This window comes from Triticum urartu, chromosome 1A (genome assembly GCF_056163025.1).
Source record: "Triticum urartu cultivar PI428250 chromosome 1A, HENAU_Tu73, whole genome shotgun sequence".
NCBI lineage: Eukaryota > Viridiplantae > Streptophyta > Magnoliopsida > Poales > Poaceae > Triticum > Triticum urartu.
In genome coordinates, this window is record NC_141873.1 from 20,084,620 (window position 1) to 20,104,053 (window position 19,434).

Below are 19,434 nucleotides of genomic sequence, written 5' to 3' on the forward strand. Positions count from 1 at the left end.
AGCTAGGATAGGGGGGTTTTGTCTATTCGTCCATGTAAACAGGCGATCAGAGAGGTGAAGCTCATGAAGAGCCAGAGAGTTAATCAAAGCATTGAACTTGGATGCACGCCTAGCATTGAAGTTGCCATTGTTTTTCTCACAGGGGAGGCGGATAAGATTGAAATCGCCAACCAAAAGCCAGGCGACTGCGACGTTAAGCGGTAAAGCAACCATGTCGTCCACAAAGTCATCCACAAGAGAATGATCAGAGGGGCCATACACATTGGTAATTTTAACGCGCAAATCAGAGGAAGAACAAACAAAGATGGTAGACAGAGAAAAACGAGACTCCTCAGAAGAAACCAAGGAGTATCGTGTCGGGTCCCAAGCCGTCACGACCCCCCCTCTGCTACCATCAGCTAGTTTGGAGACAAAACTGGATATGCGCCCAGGCAGGAAGTAGATCGCCTTACGGGAGTCCAAGCTGTCGAGCTTTGACTCCTGGAGGCAGGCAAAGCAGGGGTTCACGGAAGCAAGCAAGTTTTTGACGACATCACATTTATCCCTGGCTCCCAATCCTTGGACGTTCCAGGATAAAACACGCACACTGCTAACATGGTTACTGTTGGAAATATGCCCTAGAGGCAATAATAAATTGGTTATTATTATATTTCCTTGTTCATGATAATCGTTTATTATCCATGCTAGAATTGTATTGATAGGAAACTCAGATACATGTGTGGATACATAGACAACACCATGTCCCTAGTAAGCCTCTAGTTGACTGGCTCGTTGATCAATAGATGGTTACGGTTTCCTGACCATGGACATTGGATGTCGTTGATGACGGGATCACATCATTAGGAGAATGATGTGATGGACAAGACCCAATCTTAAGCATAGCGCTAGATCGTGTAGTTCGTATGCTAAAGCTTTTCTAATGTCAAGTATCATTTCCTTAGACCATGAGATTGTGCAACTCCCGGATACCGTAGGAATACTTTGGGTGTGCCAAACGTCACAACGTAACTGGGTGGCTATAAAGGTACACTACAGGTATCTCCAAAAGTGTCTGTTGGGTTGGCACGAATCGAGACTGGGATTTGTCACTCCGTGTAAACGGAGAGGTATCTCTGGGCCCACTCGGTAGGACATCATCATATGCGCAATGTGACCAAGGAGTTGATCAAGGGATGATGTGTTACGGAACGAGTAAAGAGACTTGCCGGTAACGAGATTGAACAAGGTATCGGGATACCGACGATCGAATCTCGGGCAAGTATCGTACCGATAGACAAAGGGAATTGTATACGAGATTGATTAAGTCCTTGACATCGTGGTTCATCCGATGAGATCATCGTGGAACATGTGGGAGCCAACATGGGTATCCAGATCCCGCTGTTGGTTATTGACCGAAGAATGTCTCGGTCATGTCTGCATGTCTCCCGAACCCGTAGGGTCTACACACTTAAGGTTCGATGACGCTAGGGTTATAAAGGAAGCTTGTATGTGGTTACCGAATGTTGTTCGGAGTCCCGGATGAGATCCCGGACGTCACGAGGAGTTCCGGAATGGTCCGGAGGTAAAGATTTATATATGGGAAGTCCTGTTTTGGTCACCGGACAAGTTTCGGGGTCACCGGTATTGTACCGGGACCACCGGAAGGGTCCCGGGGGTCCACCGGGTGGGGCCACCTGCCCCGGGGGGCCACATGGGCTGTAGGGGTGTGCACCTTGGCCTATATGGGCCAAGGGCACCAGCCCCAAGAGGCCCATGCGCCAAAGGATAAGGAAAGGAAGAGTCCTAAAGGGGGAAGGCACCTCCGAGGTGCCTTGGGGAGGAGGGACTCCTCCTAGCCGGACCCTTCCTTGGAGGAAGGGCCAAGGCTGCGCCTCCCCCCCTCTCCCTTGCCCCTATATATATGTGGGGGTGGGAGGGCAGCCATACCAATGTTCTGGTGCAGCCCTCCCCTTCTCCCAAGTCCTTCTCCTCTCCCGTGGTGCTTGGCGTAGCCCTGCAGGATTGCCACGCTCCTCCACCACCACCACGCCGTTGTGCTGCTGCTGGATGGAGTCTTCCTCAACCTCTCCCTCTCTCCTCGCTGGATCAAGGCGTGGGAGACATCGTCGGGCTGTACGTGTGTTGAACGCGGAGGTGCCGTCCGTTCGGCACTAGGATCAATGGTGATTTGAATCACGACGAGTACGACTCCATCAACCCCGTTCTCTGGAACGCTTCCGCTTAGCGATCTACAAGGGTATGTAGATGCACTCTCCTTCCCCTCGTTGCTAGTCTCTCCATAGATAGATCTTGGTGACACGTAGGAAATTTTTGAATTTCTTCTACGTTCACCATCAGTGGCATCATGAGCTAGGTCTATGCGTAGTTACTATGCACGAGTAGAACACAAAGTAGTTGTGGGCATTGATTTTGTTCAATGTGCTTACCGTTACTAGTCCAATCTTGATTCGGCGGCATCGTGGGATGAAGCGGCCCGGACCGACCTTACACGTACTCTTACGTGAGACTGGTTCCACCGACTGACATGCACTAGTTGCATAAGGTGGCTAGCGGGTGTCTGTCTCTCCCACTTTAGTCGGATCAGATTCGATGAAAAGGGTCCTTATGAAGGGTAAATAGCAATTGGCATATCACGTTGTGGTCTTTGCGTAGGTAAGAAACGTTCTTGCTAGAAACCCATAGCAGCCACGTAAAACATGCAAACAACAATTAGAGGACGTCTAACTTGTTTTTGCAGGGTATGCTATGTGATGTGATATGGCCAAAGGATGTGATGAATGATATATGTGACGTATGAGATTGATCATGTTCTTGTAATAGGAATCATGACTTGCATGTCGATGAGTATGACAACCGGCAGGAGCCATAGGAGTTGTCTTAATTTATTTATGACCTGCGTGTCAACATAAACGTCATGTAGTTACTTTACTTTATTGCTAAGCGTTATCCATAGTAGTAGAAGTAATAGATGATGAGACAACTTCAAGAAGACACGATGATGGAGATCATGGTGTCATGCCAGTGACAAGATGATCATGGAGCCCCAAGATGGAGATCAAAGGAGCTATATGATATTGGCCATATCATGTCACTACTATTTGATTGCATGTGATGTTTATCATGTTTATACATCTTGTTTGCTCAGAACGACGGTAGTAAATAAGATGATCCCTCATTAAAATTTCAAGAAAGTGTTCCCCCTAACTGTGCACCGTTGCGACAGTTCGTTCTTTCGAAGCACCACGTGATGATCGGGTGTTAGATTCTAACGTTCACATACAACGGGTGTAAGACAGATTTACACACGCAAAATACTTAGGTTGACTTGACGAGCCTAGCATGTGTATAGACATGGCCTCGAAACACAAGAGACCGAAAGGTCGAGCATGAGTCGTTTGGTAGATACGATCAACATGAAGATGTTCACCGATGTTGACTAGTCCGTCTCACGTGATGATCGGACATGGCCTAGTTGACTCGGATCATGTAATCACTTAGATGACTAGAGGGATGTCTATCTGAGTGGGAGTTCATAAGATGAACTTAATTATCCTGAACATAGTCAAAAGGATTTTGCAAATTATGTCGTAGCTCGCGCTTCAGTTCTACTGTTTAGACATGTTCCTAGAGAAAATTTAGTTGAAAGTTGATAGTAGCAATTATGCGGACTAGGTCCGTAAACTAAGGATTGTCCTCATTGCTTCATAGAAGGCTTATGTCCTTAATGCACCGCTCAGTGTGCTGAACCTCGAACGTTGTCTATGGATGTTGCAAACATCTGACATACACATTTTGATAACTACGTGATAGTTCAGTTAAACGGCTTAGAGTTGAGGCACCAAAGATGTTTTGAAATGTCGCAAAACATATGAGATTTTTCAAGGGATGAAATTGGGATTTCAGGCTCGTGCCCACGTCAAGAGGTATAAGACCCCCGACGATTTTCTTAGCCTGCAAACTAAGGGAGAAAAGCTCAATCGTTGAGCTTGTGCTCAGATTGTCTGAGTACAACAATCACTTGAATCGAGTGGGAGTTGATCTTCCAGATGAGATAGTGATGTTTCTCCGAAGTCATTACCACCAAGCTGCTAGAGCTTCGTGATGAACTATAATATATCAGGGACATATATGATGATCCTTGAGATATTCGCGATGTTTGACACCACAAAATTAGAAATCAAGAAGGAGCATCAATTGTTGATGGTTGGTGAAACCACTAGTTTCAAGAAGGGCAAGGGCACGAAGGGATACTTCATAAAACGGCAATTCAGCTGCTGCTCTAGTGAAGAAACCCAAGGTTGAACCCAAACCCGAGACTAAGTGCTTCTGTAATAAGGGGAACAGCCACTGGAGCAGAATTACCCTAGATACTTGGTAGATGAGAAGGCTGGCAAGGTCGATAGAAGTATATTGGATATACATTGTGTTGATGTGTACTTTACTAGCTAGTACTCCTAGTAGCACCAGGGTATTAGATACCGGTTCGGTTGCTAAGTGTTAGTAACTCGAAATAAATGCTACGAAATAAACGGAGACTAGCTAAAGGTGAGCTGACGATATGTGTTGGAAGTGTTTCCAATGTTGATATGATCAAGCATCGCACGCTCCCTCTACCATCGAGATTGGTGTTAAACCTGAATAATTGTTATTTGGTGTTTGCGTTGAGCATAGACATGATTGGATTATGACTATCGCAATACGGTTATTCATTTAAGGAGAATAATGGTTACTCTGTTTATTTGAATAATACCTTCAATGGTCTTACACCTGAAATGAATGGTTTATTGAATCTCGATCGTAGTGATACACATGTTCATGCCAAAAGATATAAGATAGTAATGATAGTACCACCTACTTGTGGCCCTGCCACTTAAGTCATATCGGTATAAAACGCATGAAGAAGCTCCATGTTGATGGATCTTTGGACTCAATCATTTTTGAAAAGTTTGAGACATGCGAACCATGTCTATTGGTGTTTATGCATGAAGAAACTCCATGCAAATGGACCGTTTGGACTCACTTGATTTTTTGAATCACTTGAGACATGCAAATCATACCACATGGGCAAGATGACTGAAAGCCTCTGTTTCAGTAAAATGGAACTGGAAAGCAACTTGTTGGAAGTAATACATTTTGATGTGTGCAGTCCAATGAGTGCTGAGAAGTGTAGTGGATATCGTTATGTTCTTACGTCACAGATGATTTGAGTAGATGTTGAGTATATTTACTTGATGAATCACGAGTCTGAATTATTGAAAGGTTCAAGTAATTTCAGGGTGAAGTTGAAAGATCGTCGTGACAAGAGGATGAAGTATCTGTGATATGATCATAGAGATGAATATCTGAATTACGAGTTTGGCACAGAATTAAGACATTGTGGAAATTGTTTCACAACTGATACAGCCTAGAACACCATAGTGTGATGGTGTGTCCGAACATCATAACTGCACCCTATTGGATATGATGCATACCATGATGTCTCTTATCGAATTACCACGATAGTTTATGGGTTAGGCATTAGAGACAACCACATTCACTTTAAATAGGGCACCACGTAATTCCGATGAGATGACACCGTATGAACTATGGTTTAGAGAAACCTAAGCTGTCATTTCTTAAAAGTTTGGGGCTGCGATGCTTATGTGAAAAAGTTTCAGGCTGATAAGCTCGAACCCAAAGCGGATAAATGCATCTTCATAGGACAACCAAAACAGTTGGGTATACCTCCTGTCTCAGATCCGAAAGCAATAAGGGATTGTTTCTATAATCGGGTCCTTTCTCGAGGAAAAGTTTCTCTCGAAAGAATTGAGTGGGAGGATAGTGGAGACTTGATGAGGTTATTGAACCGTCTCTTCAACTAGTGTGTGGCAGGGCACAGGAAGTTGTTCCTGTGGCACCTACACCAATTGAAGTGGAAGCTTATGATAGTGATCATGAAACTTCAGATCAAGTCACTACCAAACCTCGTAGGATGACAAGGATGCGTACTACTTCAGAGTGGTACGTAATCCTGTCTTGGAAGTCATGTTGCTAGACAACAATGAACCTACGAGCTATGGAGAAGCGATGGTGGGCCTGGATTCCGATAAATGGCTCGAGGCCATAAAATCCGAGATAGGATCCATGTATGAAAACAAAGTGTAGACTTTGGAAGAACTACTTGATGGTCATAAGGCTGTTAGGTACATATGGATTTTAAAAGGAAGACGGACAATGATGGTAGGTATCACCATTAAGAAAGCTCGACTTGTCGTTAAGATGTTTTCCGACAAGTTCAAGGAGTTGACTGCGATGAGACTTTCTCACTCGTAGAGATGCTAAGAGTCTGTTGGAATTATATTAGCGATTACTGCATTATTTATGAAATCTTGCAGATAGGATGTCAAAACATTGTTTCCTCGACGATTTTCTTGAGGAAAGGTTGTATGTGATACAACCGGAAGGTTTTGTCAATCCTGAAAGATGCTAATAAGTATGCAAAGCTCTAGTAATCCTTCTAAGGACTGGAGTAAGCCTCTCGGAGATGGAATGTACGCTTTGATGAGATGATCAAAGATTTTGGGTGTATACAAAGTTTATGAGAAACTTGTATTTCCAAAGAAGTGAGTGGGAGCACTATAGAATTTCTGATGAGTATATGTTGTTGACATATTATGGATCAGAAATGACGTAGAATTTCTGGAAAGCATATAGGGTTATTTGGAAAGTGTTTTTTCAATGGAAAGCCTAGATTAAGCTACTTGAACATTGAGCATCAAGATCTATAAGGATAGATCAAAACGCTTAATGGTACTTTCAAATGAGCACATACCTTGGCATGATCTTGAAGGTGTTCAAGATGGATCAGTCAAAGAAGGAGTTCTTGCCTGAGTTGTAAGGTATGAAGTTAAGACTTAAAGCTCGACCATGGCAGAATAGAGAGAAAGGACGAAGGTCGTCCCCTATGCTTAAGACATAGGCTCTACAGTATGCTATGCTGTGTACCGCACCTGAAGTGTGCCTTGCCATGAGTCAGTCAAGGGGTACAAGAGTGATCCAAGTATGGATCACAGGACAGCGGTCAAAGTTATCCTTAGTAACTAGTGGACTAAGGAATTTTCTCGATTATGGAGGTGGTAAAAGAGTTCGTCGTAAAGGGATACGCCGATGCAAACTTTGACACTAATCCAGATTATTCTGAGTAGTAAACTGGATTCGTATAGTAGAACAGTTATTTGGAATAGCTCCAAATAGAGCGTGGTAGCTGCGTCTAGGAGATGACATAGAGATTTGTAAAGCACACACGGATCTGAAAGGTTCAGACCCGTTGACTATAACCTCTCTCACAAGCATAACATGATCAAACCCAGAACTCATCGAGTTTTAATCACATGGTAAATGTGAACTAGATTATTGACTCTAGTAAACTCTTTGGGTATTAGTCACATGGGGATGTGACCTTGAGTGTTAATCACATATCGATATGAAACTAGATTATTGACTCTAGTGCAAGTGGGAGACTGTTAGAAATATGCCCTAGAGGCAATAATAAATTGGTTATTATTATAATTCCTTGTTCATGATAATCGTTTACTATCCATGCTAGAATTGTATTGATAGGAAACTCAGATACATGTGTGGATACATAGACAACACCATGTCCCTAGTAAGCCTCTAGTTGACTGGCTCGTTGATCAATAGATGGTTACGGTTTCCTGACCATGGACATTGGATGTCGTTGATGACGGGATCACATCATTAGGAGAATGATGTGATGGACAAGACCCAATCCTAAGCATAGCACTAGATCGTGTAGTTCGTATGCTAAAGCTTTTCTAATGTCAAGTATCATTTCCTTAGACCATGAGATTGTGCAACTCCCGGATACCGTAGGAATACTTTGGGTGTGCCAAACGTCACAACGTAACTGGGTGGCTATAAAGGTACACTATAGGTATCTCTAAAAGTGTCTGTTGGGTTGGCATGAATCGAGACTGGGATTTGTCACTCCGTGTAAACGGAGAGGTATCTCTGGGCCCACTCGGTAGGACATCATCATATGCGCAATGTGACCAAGGAGTTGATCAAGGGATGATGTGTTACGGAACGAGTAAAGAGACTTGCCGGTAACGAGATTGAACAAGGTATCGGGATACCGACGATCGAATCTCGGGCAAGTATCGTACCGATAGACAAAGGGAATTGTATACGGGATTGATTAAGTCCTTGACATCATGGTTCATCCGATGAGATCATCGTGGAACATGTGGGAGCCAACATGGGTATCCAGATCCCGCTGTTGGTTATTGACCGGAGAATGTCTCGGTCATGTCTGCATGTCTCCCGAACCCGTAGGGTCTACACACTTAAGGTTCGATGACGCTAGGGTTATAAAGGAAGCTTGTATGTGGTTACCAAATGTTGTTCGGAGTCCCGGATGAGATCCCGGACGTCACGAGGAGTTCCGGAATGGTCCGGAGGTAAAGATTTATGTATGGGAAGTCCTGTTTTGGTCACCGGACAAGTTTCGGGGTCACCGGTATTGTACCGGGACCACCGGAAGGGTCCCGGGGGTCCACCAGGTGGGGCCACCTACCCCGGGGGGCCACATGGGCTGTAGGGGTGTGCACCTTGGCCTATATGGGCCAAGGGCACCAGCCCCAAGAGGCCCATGCGCCAAAGGATAAGGAAAGGAAGAGTCCTAAAGGGGGAAGGCACCTCCGAGGTGCCTTGGGGAGGATGGACTCCTCCTAGCCGCACCCTTCCTTGGAGGAAGGGCCAAGGCTGCGCCTCCCCCCTCTCCCTTGCCCCTATATATATGTGGGGGTGGGAGGGCAGCCATACCAATGTTCTGGTGCAGCCCTCCCCTTCTCCCAAGTCCTTCTCCTCTCCCGTGGTGCTTGGCGAAGCCCTGCAGGATTGCCACGCTCCTCCACCACCACCACGCCGTTGTGCTGCTGCTGGATGGAGTCTTCCTCAACCTCTCCCTCTCTCCTTGCTGGATCAAGGCGTGGGAGACATCGTCGGGCTGTACGTGTGTTGAACGCGGAGGTGCCGTCCATTCGGCACTAGGATCATCGGTGATTTGAATCACGACGAGTACGACTCCATCAACCCTGTTCTCTTGAATGCTTCCGCTTAGCGATCTACAAGGGTATGTAGATGCACTCTCCTTCCCCTCGTTGCTAGTCTCTCCATAGATAGATCTTGGTGACACGTAGGAAAATTTTGAATTTCTGCTACGTTCACCAACAGTTACTCCCCATTACAACAGGCCACACCAGAAGGAACAACCCTAAGACAAGCACGCAACAGAGAAGGAACAAGGGGGGCGGAGGATACAAGCCGACCCGAAGGAAGGCAGACAACTAGGGGAGAAAGGCACCACCACAACTCGCCGATGCCAAGCGGAGAGCTAATCATCAACGTGGTCTTGCACCGCAGCGAACGGGATGGAAGCGGCGGCGCGCAGCCCCGCCACCTTTTTCTTCCTCAAGGGGGCAACCACAGCGTCCAAAAGCTTGTCTTTGCACACCTTGGTTTTATGCCTGGGCGAACAGCCCGAGATAGCATCTTTCAAGGCTTTGAGGCGAACCGCTTTGCTCTCGATGCTGATCCAGACCCCGCTCTCCTTCTTGGCAAGGCGAGCACTGCGCCTGGCGTCTCCCACCACACCGAGGTCGGCCTTGTCAGGCTCGTCGTCCGTCAGCTCCACAATGGTAACCCCGGAGCGGGAGCTGCCGGAGCTGGTGAGGAGCGAAGAACCGTTCAGAGGAGGGACCGTGGCAGAAGCGGGGGGAACCCTAGTCAGGCACAGGTGGGCAGCCGACGACCCCAGATCGTCCGGGAGGGGGGGAGCACCCAACACACGCAACACCGAGGCGAGGTGGCGCCCTCCCCCACGTCCACGACTGCGGAAGAGAGGGGCCTGCATGCCGGCGCCCCTCCCGCGCCCTGCCGGAGTCCCTTGGAGGACGGGGAGGTTGTGCGCGAACGGCGGCGGTGGGTCGCGGAAGAACGGGATGTATTCGCCGCCCCTGGTGAAGGAGTCACCGGCCTCCCACGCGCGGACCGGCCACACAGAGATCACCCTCACCCCCCAGCGGCAGCCGATCGGCCAGACATCACAGGGGCCGTCTGTAGGGTTTCGGAGGCGCACCGCCACGCGGACGGTGGCAAGCTCCCTCCCCGCCAGCACCATGGGGTCAATCTCCAACACTTTGCCAAAGGAGGAGAAAGCGGCCGAGATGCCCGTCGGGTTCAGGTGCTCGGCGGGGAAGCAGGTGGCGGCAAGGAGGGCACACGTCCCAGCTTGCACATGCGTGCACCCGTACCACTCCTCATGATGCAGGTCGATGCGCGCGCCCTCGTGCATGGAGGGTTGATGGCGCATGGCTTCCTCGCGATCCGCCGGCGAGGCGAAGCGGAGATACATGGCCCCAATCGACGACGGAATCGTCTCCGGAAGGATGTGGACGATGTTGCGGAGAAGAGCAGCTTGGACCGCCGCAGTGTCGTTGTGGAAGGCGCTCGGCGGCTCGATGGTGACCACCGCAAGCCGCAAGGCCACCGCGTAGTCACCCACCGGCATAAACACCTCCACCGAGTCAGGGCGGAGGGACTCCGCCGCAAGGGAGCGCCCCGAAGACCTGGACGACTCCGAGACGGCCGACGACCCCGAGACCGAAGTGGGAACACTAGCCGCCTCCGATCCCCCGTCGAGGGCCGCGTCAGGAACGGCGAGGCCGAGCACAGGCGCGGGCGGGGGTGCGACAGGTTTAGGGTGGTTGGTCACCGGCGAGGACGGGATAGGAGAAGGAGGAGGCGACGACACCACAGCAGAAGTGGAGATGTCGCGAAAACGCGGCGCAGGGATGGCCAGAGTCGTCGCATGAGCCGGAGAGCTGGGCTCCCCAAGCTCCAACTCGCCGAACAAGGCCTTGGCCGCCTGTGGACTGGACCCGCGGCGAAGCACAGAAGGGTAGGGGTAGCAGGGCGACGAGCAGGGAGTGGTGGCAGTGGGGGAGGAGGAGTGGAAAAGGTCGCCGGCCTGGGAGGGGAGGCAACCGCCGCGGAGGGGGAGGGAAGGCTGCGACGGGAGGCCATGGCGCAGCATTTGGAGCCGGCACGGTGCCCCGAAATGCGGCAGCGACGGCAACGAACGGGATCCCGGCAGGAGCGGACGTAGTGGCGAGTGGAGAGGCAGCGGTAACAGCCAGAGAGCGATAGTGGAGGGATGGGCGGACGGGGGGGAGGTTTGAGCACCCGAGACGGAGAGAGAATCGCGTCCTTGTACGAGCCGCAGCCCGAGGAAGGCGGGGCAGTAAACACTGGAGTGGTCTCCGCCACGGAACCATCACTCTCCGCGCAGTCAATGCGCAGCGGACAGGCACTACCGACGCGCGCATTGTCTCTTGAGGAAGCGACCAGGGATGTCGGAAGATCGGGCGCGTGATGGGCGAGAGATCCAACAGGAGTTCTCGGCGAATCAGCGATCGAAACGTTAGCACGGGGACGCGGGAGCAAACCGAGGGAATTAACACCTGAAGGGACGGGGCACCAAATGCCCAAAAGGCTAGGTTTCCTAGCTCTAGGCTCGAGCGGATTAACTCCCGGTTGGTGGCAACGGCGCCAACCCCTAGCAGCACGCGCGCAAGCCCTAGCCGCAGCCGAGTAGGCCGCCCCCCGCGAAACGAAGAGGGAAAGGTTAATGGCGTGCATGAGGCTAGGGCTAACGGCGGCGAGGAATTCAGCGATGGCTGGGCTAGCCACCGCAACCGAGAAAACCAGGGGGTGATCGGGGGCGACGGCCAGCCGTTCGTCGGGACCGCAGAAAAAGTAGGAGAGGAGACGCGCTACCCCGCTAGCAGAGAAGCATAGCGCAGGGAACGGAGCAACAACCCACAGGACGCCAAGGGGATCAGGGCCGGCTTCTGGGTCGTAGGACACAGGAGAGAGGAAGGAGGCAAGAACGCGCTGACGAAACCCTACTCCAGGACGAGGAACTGAGGCACAGGGGCGAGCAAGCGACGAACTACCAGAAGAGAGCGGATGAGGTTTACCTCCAAGACGAGATCCAGCAGACACGGCGGTGGAGATGTCCCCGGGGTGGGCGACATGGTGGTGGGTGGCCGGAGCGTCGCGGAGTGCGGCGCCCGGTATGTGTGTGATGGGCGCGACGCCCGGCCTGCCGCCCGGCGAGTCGCCAGAGCTCATCTCTCCTATCCCCTCCAATCTAAGCTCTCATCTCTTCTCTTTTGGGTAATCAAGGTAGAAGAACATCATCAAGGCTGGTGTACCTTAAAAGATAACAGAAATTTAATGAATAACAAGTGATATAATTAATATGCACGAGTGTATCAACGTTTTCTAGCCAATACGACAGAATGAATTATAAGAACAAAACCAGCAAGAAGTGCTTTGAGTTTTTTCGTAAGGACCAACATATTCCCGGAAAACATTAGGACATACCATGGAATTACTACTATCACTTTCATTCCTCATTGCAATCCCTTCTTTTATGGAAAATTGTAAGGGAGGCATAACAAATAGGAACCCAAACTCAATCCCATGAGAATTTGAGCCCAGGTGGTGGATTGTAGATCCACTCTCCATCACATTTACTTAATTTCGCGGCTACTTCCTATAATTCTATCAAATCAGCAGCCTCTATTGTATAACATGATGCTGAAGCCATCAAGTATCGACAAATAGCAAGGCCCGCTGAAACCATCAAGTATCACACTGACAAATAGCAAGGCCCGCCTTAACGCACGAGGAAAAAAAATGTAGGAAATGAGAACAGAAGATTATGCATAGATAGTAGCAGGAGGCAGGTCTTATCCAGTTACACAACAACAACAATGGCAAGAAAAATACTTGGGACATGGATAGAACGATGATGCAACGTCATAACCTCGGCATTCCTGCTATCGTTGAAAGAGGTTCGTGGATATCCAGCTTCTTTGTTAGCAGCCCTTCGGACTGGAAGCAGAGACGAGTACTTGCAGGAGCTAAACCTAAGATGACACATCTGGTGACTGGTCATCCGGCAAGGCATCTCTGTCCTTGCTCTCCTTCCACTTAGCCCGGCCACATCTCAGTGTTGAATGCTCCGAGCACATACGCCTGCAAGAGAAGCAAGACAATGAACCACGACTTTGAACAGATACGGTAGCAGTATTTTGATCTGAAGCACCATAGAAAACAAAGGCAGGGTTTCTCTGATGGAATGTGACGATTTCTCTGAAAACTAGATCAGATACTGCAGCAATATGTCCACCGGGAAATCACAAAAATATAGGTAGGGGTGCTCTAAAGGAATGTGCTGATAACTCTGAACATAGGACCGTCAACACCAATTGACAGATGATATATTGCTGCAGTAATATACTATTTTGGGGTCAGCTTTTGGTTGTTGTTGGGCGTTGCTTGCTGCGGGAATGTTGGTGGTGGTGGTGCGGCCGGTTGGGGTCGACGGCGGTTTGTGTTGCTGCTGCCTTGCTCCCTATGTGTTCGTCTTTGGTGGTGTTCCCCGGTGATGGCCATGTTGCTGTGCAAGTTCAAGTCCCTCCATTGGTGGATGATGTGTTGCGGTGAGCTTTGTGCTCTTGGTGTTGTTCCGGTTCATCTTTGCCCTTCGATGATGCAAGAAGCCTCCCCAACTTGCTAATCGTCCCGAATTCCTGTGGCGGAGCTCCCAATCAAGGTTCGTGTTGTCACTTGTTGGTTGTGGATGCTCCTGAGTTGTGTCAAGGGGTTCGGTATGCACGCCGGTGCGGTGCGCTAGGTTGCTTGCTTAGTCTAGGCATTGTGATCCCTCGACGATACCCCTAATCTCTACTTGTGCTCCCATGGTGTTGGTCCTTCGGTCTGCTAGCTAGGTCATGACTTGTCCTGGGCGTCCTTTTTCCTTCTCTTGTTAGTCTTTGATGTGCGTCAATTTTTTCTCATCTTCTGTAACCTTGTTTTTTGTACGGTTTTCGGCCCGGTTTTCCTCATAAACGGGATCAATTTGTTTAGGTTTTCGATCTTGTTTTCCTTATAAACTGGATCAGCCAAAGCTTAAGGGGCAACTCTTAGCTTTGGCAGCTTTTTGAGCAATATACAGGTGGGAAGGGATCCTCCCCGGTGACCGTTCAAAAAAACAGAAAATTGATCAAGTGTTGACTTTTTAAAAAAAAATTATGGTCAGGAGAAGCATGCCTCTTGGTGCTCACCAATGCGTTCAAAACAGCTAGTTAAGCCAAACCATCAAGAGTGTTGCAACCAACGGTTTTTAGAGGTAGAGATGGCAATCATTCAGAAGTTCAGATCTAAGTGGCAAATATTACAACATACTGACCTTTATCCTTTCATTGTGCTAAATCCTTGTAGCCATGTCAGCAATTCCAACATTTTCCAGTGCACTTCTCGTCACCACCAACTTCATGCACTAGCATATTTCGAACAAGAAATTACACTAATGCATAAGATAAGAGCAAAATCGATCATGTGCTGTAAAAATCATGAGTTGTTCGTCTTTGGGCTAATGACAGTATGACAGGAAAGGCACTGGGTAATATACTTGATTTAGTGGAAAATAAATGAATGCCCTAGGTACTATACTTGATGTAGAGGCATTGCCAGAAGCCCAGAACCGAATACAGTTTATAAACGAGAACATGGGTAAAAAAAAAGTACCTCTGGCGGCATGGGGTCTTGAAGATCCTTTCTTTTGTAAAGATCCTCAAATTTCTTATGTTCGCAACATGGATCAAAAAATGAAGCCACTTTCTCGTGAAGGACACTCCTTCCCAACAAACATGTAGTTCAGGACTGATTAACATGAAGGTGTCTCCTGCCTTCCAAATTGAACCCAGGTTCTGCTTCAGAAGTTAGTTCGGAATAACAGCAACCAAATGCAATGCAAAGCCATCTTCCAAATAATTAAATTTTCGGGACATTTAGATAAGACAGACGTGACCATGAGCAATCAACATAAACCACAGATAAATATTGTAGAAAAGTCCCTTAACAGTGACAAATGTTCATATTTCCGCCTAATAAATGTAACGCCAAGTGCACTAATCTGCTTTAAATATGCCAAAAAATTAAACCAACACATTCGGTATAACAAGCCAGCATATTATATAATAACTTAATTCGCTACTCATTACTTATAATCCGTCAAGTTATTTAATAACAATAATATTTTTGTTTGAAATTTTCACCGGGGGAGGAGGGGGGTCCTCAACCACCTGAATATATTCCATCGAATTTGCCTAGAAGCCTCGCAGCTCCATACAAGATAGGTTCAAGTGAACCAGAATACACGGGGGAAACAAGAGGAGACACAACCAAAACACACACGCACACACACGCACGCACACACGCAAACATCCAGCCGAACCTCCGGAAGACCCGCCGAGGAAAGGGCAGAAGAAGGCCTTTCGAAAATCCGAAGCCGGACGCACCAACACCACCGACCGTCATTCCAAATATCATCAACACAACCAGCAAGGAGGAGGACCTCAACTTACACCTTCATCTGACCAAGCAAGGAGAAGAGCCTTGAACGTTGACCGGCTGGTTGCCACCCAACAGCACCCCGCAGAGGTAGAGGTGCCATATGGGAACGAGGTGATCCATTGAGTAGGATAACGACCCCGCTAACCCGGCTTCGGATGAAAATCAGACCCATTCCGGCGCATGGCTGAGCCACGATCTCGCAGACAGAGCACCACCTCCTCACCAACAAGGCACACACCACCGTCGACCCCAAATTGGCCGCACCACCACCACCATCGAACCCACAGCGAGCAGCCCCCCACATAGACGAACCGAGCCGAATCTAGATGATGCCTTCAAGAAGGGATGCGACACAAAATGCGCTGCCATCACCCGTTCCAGGAGAACCTGGAACATGGGTTTCCCCAAGTTTTCGGAGGAGCACTCACCATGACAGCGCCGCCTCCACGGAGGTACACGGCGCCCACAGGCGTCACCATCGCCGGCTCCGGCAGGAGCATAGCTTTCGGCCAAGTGAGAATACCACCTCCTAGAAGCATCGACGGGTCGTGCAGCACTGCGCCCTGCACATTGCCACAGAGAAGGGTCACTGCAGCCCCGCCGCCACACATGACCGGATCCGGTCCACCGCAGGCCAGATCCGGCAGGATCCAACATGCCCCGCCCGCCCCCCATCGGATCGAAGCCAAATCCACGACCGCCAGGCACGTCGCCCAGGCAAGGGGCAAGCACCACCACCCCGCGCCTCACAGAGCACCTCCGCCGGACCCCCAACCGAAACCAGCAGATCCCCGACGCCCCCGAAGCACCGGGCGCCAACGCAGCGGGGAGTCGCCGGTTCGAGGGAGGCCAGCGGGAGGGAGCCACAAGCGCACCCACCCCCACCGTCCCCGGCCACCGCGCTCGAAGAAGTGACACGCGCCGGAGTCACGCTGCGCCACACAGAGCTCCCCCAGCTCGTGGGAGCTCTGCGCAAAGAACGACGGCCCGCCGCCGCCAGATCTGAGCGGGCTTTGCCCGGCAGGAGCTTTTGGCGGCGGCGGGAGGGAGAGGGAGTAGCGGGAGGGGGGTTCGGCCGGGGGAAGGGGTCGCCGCCCGAGCCACCCTGAGGAGGACGGCGCGGGGGGGGGGGGGGGGGGCACTGGAGAAGAACCATAACAATAATATATAACTTAGTGCACCACATAATTACATCACGATTAACTTAGTTCACTACATCATTGCATCACTTCATTACATCAGAACTATGTTTACCAAGACACAGGATTACAGCCTAAAGTCCATCAAGGACCAGACAACCCTGAATCTGAACTTCCCAGCACCACACGTAATTTTCTTTTCATCTGCACCAGTGCGGCGTGGAGTGAAATCAGAGGTTCGTTCAGCACAAACACCAGCAGCCTCATTATTTATGTGAAACATCACCGTTCTTTCCAGACAGATAGTAATGACACTGCTCCAGACAGATTGTGGCTCCTTTGCACAGGCCCAGCCCATTGGTGACGCGAGACGGAGTTTTTTGTTTTGTTTGTTTTTTGAGATCAGAGTAGGAGACCGAGTTGCTGTAACATTTTTGACAAAAACAAACCCTTTCTTACTTTTCTGAAATTGTGAATAAATTTGGAGAATTTCGTCCGTTTTATAAAAAAGGAAACGTTTTTAAAAATATTTTCATAAAATGCGAACAATTTTGCAAAGGAAATAAAAAAAGAACAAATTTTTAAATGCCAATTTTTTCAGTAAACACAAACATTTTGAAAATTTCGAACTTTTTCAAAAGGGGGAGACATTATGAAATTCCCAACATTTTTGGAAAAACACTAAAACTTTTTGAAATTATGAACATTTCTTAAAAACATGAACATTTTTTTTGGAATTCCCAAAAATTGGAATTCTGATAGTTTTTAGAAGAAAACGAACTTTTTTTGCAATGTTGAACAATTTTGGAAATTAAACATTTTTTGAAGGTTTTGAAAAAAAATGTCATTTCATATTTTAAGATAAAAAAACGGAAAAGTAAGTAAATTACACCAGAAACCAGAAACACTTGGGAAGGAATAAAATTGGTTCCATTACCTTCTAGAAGATTCCCAAATCGGTAAAAACTTCGGCTGGAACCTTCCAGCAGGTTCCAAAAACCAGAACAAGCAGAAACGTTAAATAGGCCGGCCCAGCTCAGTCGCTCTGTGCATTGTATGCCGCTCTTTGCGGCAAATAGTCGGCCAATCGCAAAGGAGCGAGGGAAAAACAGGGAAAAATGGTTTGCGATTCCTGGGATTCGAAACCGCGATGACACGAGAACCAATACGACTGATGTTGCAACGACCTGGGCTGTGCCCACCCGTGTGTGTGTGTGAGTGGCCCGATGGGCTGGCCCACTGTGGCCTGTAATGATATCTACATATAGCCTAGCTCGAGGAGAGGGAGGCATCGATTTGTCAACTGAATATTGTTATCTCTAATCCCAAGCCTTCCTCTGTGCTTCTTCTTCCTCTCCAAGTTATTTCCCTTTGTCTCTACCTACCACATCCTGGCGTGACGCAAGGAGTTGCTGCAATCCTGTAGCATCTGGTACTCAGACCCCAAATCAATCTGCGTCCTCTCATCCAAAAATTCTCGCGATCTTCAGATCAATCCATCGATCAGCTCCTAATTCCAGGCAAAAGGTGCGGATCCCCTCGGGTGATTCCGCGCAAAACACTTCGGTGTACCTGCATCTGGTCGAGCAGATCGAACGACACCAACGGCGCGCTCCAACAAACCGTCGATCTCTGCGCGCATGGCAGCGGCGGAGCTCTCCCTGGCGGATCTGCAGAAATTGGTGCAGGACACGATCCAGCAGAGCAAGGCGGTCTCAGATGCGGGGGCTGCCACATCGGAGCGGGTGAACGAGCTCCGGGACTCTCTCGACAAGTACGCATCCTCGTCGCCAAGGCGTTCGATGCGCTTGCGTAGACGGCCACGGTCTCGCTGGGCCGTACTGAGGCCACCCTTGGCCACGTCCTCATCGCCAACAACTCACCCGACGCAGCGATGTCGGAGATGAAGCGCGCGCTGGATGGAGTGGTGCGCCGGGTGGACCAGTTGGAGAGAGTACCAGCAACGGGCCCTGTGCAACCACCACCACCACCGCTACGCATGGAAGGACAGAGCAGCCTGCAAGCGCCGCAGGCAACAGATCCGCGGGGGGGGGGGGGGGGCGTCTGAATCGTCCCCAACCACACGGCGGTGAGCTATCTCAGACCCGACCCGCTGCGAGTGAGTATTTCTCAGATGATCAGGAGGACCCAGATCACTCCATTGATTACGGGCATCGATCGCATCACAACAGATACATACCATGCATTCCTCGGTCTGAATTTCCCAAGTTCGATGGGGAGGATCCCAAATGGTGGAAACAGCAGTGTGAAAAGTACTTCCGGATGTACAATTTGCAGCAGGAATTATGGGTCGATTTTGCAACAATGCGTTTTGCAGGCAATGCAGTTCGTTGGCTTCAGACTTACGAAGCCATGCACACAGTCGACAGTTGGGCAGCCTTGTGTATTGCAGTGTTCGCCAAATTCAACAGAAACAAATACACCAGAGATATTGATGTATTCTTTGCACTGTAACAAACTGACATAGTGGATGAGTATGCCCATCTCTTCGAGGAGCACATGCACAAGATGTTGGTTTACAATCAGTCTTATGATGAGACGTTCTTCATTAACGCTTTGTTCAAAGTCTCAAACCAGCTATAAGAGCACCTGTGAAGCTGCAGCAGCCAAGCACAGTGGATTTGGCTTACTCACTGGCACAAACACAGGAGGCACTCCTGGTGGAAGACACAACTAAATTCAGCAAGAAATGGGAACCACGGTTCGGTTCCAAACCATATTTGCATAAGGGTATAACAGGCGCCTCACCAGCTGACAAACGATCAGAAGATCAAGCTAAAGTGCC